General features: G+C 35.0%; 2 pseudogenes; one reads left to right on the top strand and one right to left on the bottom strand.

The window, feature by feature from the left end:
* The first annotated feature begins 2399 nt into the window (after positions 1-2399).
* On the top strand, positions 2400-3026 carry LOC124893732 (annotated as a pseudogene).
* A 573-nt stretch (positions 3027-3599) lies between these two features.
* Positions 3600-4411, bottom strand: LOC124893733 (annotated as a pseudogene).
* Positions 4412-5980: the final 1569 nt, after the last annotated feature.

Raw genomic sequence — 5980 nt, 5'->3', positions numbered from 1 at the left:
TCTTTATGTCATGGGAATTGTTTGCCTATATACTTCAATGGTTGAAAACATGCATATGTGAATTCTTGATAAATATGAATGATAAATTGTTTTCAAATTCCCATGAAAATGTTTCGATACTCCATATTATATTGTGATCAACAAAAGAGAGCATGAATTTGAAATAAATATTGTTCACCACTTGTAAATGATGAAGCACCTTGGTTTTTACATGATTATGCATATGTGGATGTGATATTGATGACTTGCAAGTCGGGTATGACGATACCCTACAGAATATGATATGTGATTAAATCAGATGAAATTTGAATGGATTAATTTTATATGAGATAGGTGGATGCCTGAAGAAGGCGTTTGAATAAGGGCTCATCGCTGGAAACCGTGTTTACCGACACGAAAATTTGGTACCAGGCTAACTAATCTTGTGTACTTGGCTTTATGTCATTCCCAAATTGGGACTATAGGTAGGAACCCGGGCTAAGTGATCTTGGGCACTACCATTGGGTCGAGACACCATGCTTCGTGGTCTTGTGTGTCTCTCCCTCACGTATTCTCTAATCTCGGCGGCAACCGAGGTTTGGCAATTGGTGTAAATTATGTAGGGTATTCCACCTAGCTCAGTTGCATTTCATTGTTGTTGATAAACTATTGCATTTCGCCCATGTGTTTTCAAATGATTTGATACAAAATTGCTTTATAATGGCTCTCAACTATATTTTGTAAAAAAAAATATTAAGTTTCGTTTTGATATCTCTGCGTGCCAGTACTTTTGTGCTGACCCCCTCCACTCTCCAACCTCTCAGGTTCAGAGGCCCAGTCTAAGGGTCAAGAGAATTAGTAGATCATTCAGACAGAGTTGCAGAGACAAGTGGTGAGCCTTCTATGTTTTGGAAGGTCTTATGTCCTGCAGTCCTTTTATCTTATATTTAGTTTTGGGGTCTACTGGGGGCTTTTCCCATTTTATATACAGTTACTTGACTCAGTCATTTGTTAGAGATTTTCGCAGACAGTTGTTTAGAGGTTGATTGATGTTGGGGGAACCTTATTTCCCCGTTATTGTTTCTTTTCATATTTATGATCATGTTTCTAAATTATTGTGTTTCTTCCGCATTACTTTGATCATATGAATTAGGTGCATGATTACCAGACAGATAGGGGTGTTTCAGGCCTTCATGGTTCGAAATGCTCGTCACTGCCAGGCCCTGGTTCGGGTCGTGAAAAACTTGGTATCAAAGCACGGTTCATGGTCCCAAGGTGTCTGCGAAATCGTGTTGGGTAGAGTCCTGTTTATGGGTGTGTAGAGCGCCACACTTATAAGCAGGGATATGGTAATTTATTAAATCAAACTGAGGTTGGGAATTTATTAAAACCATTTATGTTGGAATATGGTAATGTGGCTTCTAGTTGGGAAACTATTCCGATGTGGTAATAAACCGGATGTTCTAGAACTTCCATTTACAAGACAAGCACACAAACCAACATAATCATGCGAAAAAATCCTGCTTGGTCTAGGTTTGGATTTTCTGTTCAGAAGACTGGCAAAACGGTTAATAAACAGTTAAGCAGCTGAAGAAATCATACCTTTGTAAAAAGCAGTTAATATTTCACAAACACCAAAGCGAGCTCCCAAACCCAATGACCTTCCAAGTGTCAACCACCCCACACCATTATACTAGCCTTCAATGGTCCTAAAATATTAAAAGAACATTAACATTTTAGATCGAAAGATGTCCATAAAACAGCCATCCATACGAGAAAATTTATGAACTTTTCATCGGTCTTTTATAAGACCTATAATGCATGCATTTCCCATCAAAGCAGTAATACAATTGATACATCATACATCATCTGAATAACTTTTGTCATGAGGCAAAATGGGAGAGCAGAGTAGCATCACTTCTGGTTACCATAAAACAAAAATAGCTAATTGAGTCACCTGAACTTCCTGACAAAGTTCTAACCTTGTTGACGACATCAGCACCAGTGAGTTGTTTACCGCTAATTGATCCCACCTGCATTCCATTCCACAGAATATACAACCAAAGCACAATAAGACATTAAAGATGCTCGACTCAGAGTAAGATAATACATTTAAGTGAATGCTCAGGGTCAATATCAGTTTTCACACCTGTACGAGGGCTTTAAGGCTAAAGGCTATCGAAAGGGTAACCGATGGCAGTGGCTAATGTAGAAAATCCTGCAGCAATAACTGCTTGCGTTGCAAATATTGGATTCTTCAAAATTTCGTTCATTTGATAGATTAACGTGGATAACTGCGTGTTGCAATTAATCGTCTCCTCGAGTCACAATCAATATATTCAGAGATTCACAATTCCCTGCAATTCCATTAGATTGGCACAAAGAGTTAGTACTTCAAATGCGCTATCAAGTCGGTCACCATGAACGTTAACACTAACGTCGTTAAGAAAAATCATGGGCTGAGGAAAATTGCAATCAAGCCAATTGACAATCAGAACAGTAGACATGTTATTTTATCAAAACGTGTTTAGGACTTTTCAAAAAAGCTAGTGAACTTTACATATTAACTAGTGCAGAAATTGTTATTCTGGTTCAGTCTTTAAAGCGCCAAAGTCTTTTCACTTTCGGTCATCCTAGTGTTGATGCTGTTATTGACCGTTACATCACTGGAATACCATCTTCGTCGTTGTCATCATTGACCACTGATGAATTCAACTTGCAACAAAATAACCAGTATTATTCTCATATGTGTAAAGATTGGGAAGCGGAGAAGAAGAAGAAAGGGAATATTGAAGAAGTGAAGTTGGTGAATATTGCTGATAATAATAATGGGGGATATTGGTTGAATGAACCAATTGATACTAAGGGTATTGGAAAATTTGAAGAGGAACGTAACAACAAGGGTTGATGAACGTAACAAATAGGAATCAACGATGAAAATAGCAAGATTTGGAGCTGAGGATCAATTTTTGAATAAGGTTGCAATTGATTATTGTTCTTCAATTGTTCCTTATGAACTCAGTAACTCAGGAGATGGCCAATTTTGAAGCAATTAGTAGTTAGTACTAATATTAAAGCATTATTAGCTACTAAGTAAGCATGTTTTTGTTTTTATTTTCCTTTTCATGTTCATGAAGTAGAAGCATGTGTTTTTTTGGGGGGGTCAAAAATGTTATTGAACTATTAAAAATAGAATGAACTGCTTTTGTTTTAAAACAATTACTCTACCTAGGTATATATTTATTACCTAATTATTACCTTGGTGCAACTTCTTTTGAATTTCTTCATTTATTTCTAAAAGGTTTAATCTATTATGTGTTAATTTGGTTTACTTTTTTAAGTTTATTATCATAATAACAACAATTTCTTAAGTATTTTGTTTACATAAAAATATATGCATCATTCTTTGGGAATAGTCAGTTTACACTTATTAATTCTTTATAATACCGTGATAAATAGCAAATTAAAAACAACCTATTTAGAAAAAAATCTTATATTGATTCGTTTGTTGTTGCTTATTAGCAATAAATGCACAAATTGAGAACTTGAAGAATTTAGAGCAAAGGCCAGCCAGCATGTGAGGTACTCACTGGACCATTAAAGGTTGTGATGGGTGCGATTATTATAGTCTACCATCTTAATCAGTGTATGACGTTGCATACTGATGAAAATCTTATTTAGTCAGGCCCCAAATTAGTGTCTAGACTCCGAATGAAAATCCAAAAAAAGGGACGGAGAGACACAAAAAAAAAAAAAGAATTAAAAAAGTGCAGCTGAATCAAAACCAAGGCTATGTTTGTAAAGATCACTTGAAGAAGGCATGGTTCTAGGTGGCTTGATATCATAGTTGTCAAAGATCCCATTACCATTATCACCAAAAAAAGTAGAAGAATTAGCAATCTCATTAACCATAAACTTGCTTGCCTGATTAGTCACATATTTTTTTCAAAGCTTCCATTGAATCCTTTAATTGTTCAAGTTCTTGCAAATCAAGTTGACTTATGGGAGCTTCCAACCAACATTGGCTCTGACTTTTTTTCCTCATTTGATCAAGTGATTCACCTCTTTTCTTCTCAATTTCAACCTCACCAAGAATTTGAGTGAGTTGCAAATTGAGCCCACAAACATTAGCATTTCGATGAGCCTCAACAAGTTGAAGTGAATTATTTGCGATTGGATTATTATTAGTATTATTTCTCGAGCGGAACCTATCAATAAGGGACTCAACATTAGGGTGGCTGAAGGAAAAGACTTTTCTGGCAGGGGAAAACACTATGATGGCTATTTCAACACAACAGAGAGTGCACAGTTCACTTGCTTTTTTGAAAAGACCAGAGCGACGTTTTGAGAAGGTAACCTGGAGGTGATTCTTGACCTCTATCTTGGCAATTTTGATCTTTTAACGACCCATGCTACTAGGTTTCTTTGCCATGTTTGATAAAATAAGTTGTAAGAAAAGAATAAGAGATAATATATTCTTGTGATTTTGAGTTGACATTGAGAGTGAAAAATATGGAGTATTTAAAGCTATACATGCTACTCTCTCAAACAATTGATGTTATTATTCTATGTAATATGTTGATTTGGGGGTTAGAAAATCTTATCCCATTAATGGATAAATAATGGTGATTACTCAATAATGCACCTTAGTTGGCATTATATGTTAATCCCTTAATAAATGGAGTAATGAGTTAATTGTTAATTTGTGACAAATTGTCAACCCTTCTATCTATTGGTTGTTTTTTTGGTTGTTTTATTAATAAAGAGAATAATTATTTTAAAAAATAAATGATGGTGAATAAGAAAAGGAGAAATATATTCCAACATTAGATACTAATTTTTATTTTTGTCTTGTAACCTAAATTAAAGAAAATCATGTTTGACATTTAAGTTTTTAGTTGTAACCTAATTAAGGAGAAGCCAATTATGATATTAGTTGGATAATATAATTAATAGTGTCTTATGTTGGTAATAAGTTAAGATATGGGGCAAGTTTGTTAAAAAAATACTATGGAAAACTATTTTGCCAAAGTTATAAACTTCTTGAAAAATTTGTCAAAACACTTAAATCCACATCATCATCAACTTTTGCAGCTTAACAACTTCACCCATAAATTTTATAATAATTCACTTTAATCCAATACTTCCAACTTAATAAATTCATCCACAAGTTTTAAATAATACACTTCAACCCACTCCATCATCCACCATTATATATACAAAAATATTTAGAATTTCAAAAATATTAAATAAAAAAAATTCAAAAGCTAAAAATAGAAGGTAGTTGGTTTTTCCTCCAAAAAGCTCCGATTCCGACCACTTTTCCGGTGTTATTTTCCGGCAATCAGCTCTAAATTAGTCCATAATTATCATAAGCTTGTCCATTACACCCATTGTTACCCCATTTGGTTGGTATCTTATCAAACACACTTTCCACCATTGTTGAAAAGCTTGAACCCCTCACATTACTCAAAACCACTTTAGAAAGTACATTACAGCAGCTCAGGTGACTCCAAGTTCATTTCTCTCTTCCATTAACCCAACGATCATTGATTAGAAGCAATATTTGCAATTTCAAGGTTTTCATACAAATAGTTTCCAGTCATCGACCACTGATCGTCATTCATCGATCGTGCATATAACCCGACCTAGACCATAAGTATAATCTACTGTCGACCAAAGCCTAATTCCAGGATGTCTATTGTAGAATTTTTTTCTAGTTTTTGGTGATTTCATGGGAGAATAGGTGGAGACTCCCAAATGCTGAAAATGAAGATCTTTTACCAAGGTGACAATCCCCGTTGCTGTTTGCCGCAACAGTTCGTACGATGAATTGGTTGCAAGCATAATATAGAGCGGGGATGTAGATTGCGCATCGGGCTAGGCACAATCTTAGCTTTACTACTCTTCTGATATATTTAGTTTAGTTTGTAAATTAACCAAATCCAAACATTAAGAGGTTTCCAAGAAGTATATGACAAGGAATTGTGTGTTGGTTGGT

Source organism: Capsicum annuum, unplaced genomic scaffold (assembly GCF_002878395.1).
Source record: "Capsicum annuum cultivar UCD-10X-F1 unplaced genomic scaffold, UCD10Xv1.1 ctg64537, whole genome shotgun sequence".
Lineage (NCBI taxonomy): Eukaryota > Viridiplantae > Streptophyta > Magnoliopsida > Solanales > Solanaceae > Capsicum > Capsicum annuum.
This window is presented reverse-complemented; position numbering and strand designations above follow the sequence as displayed.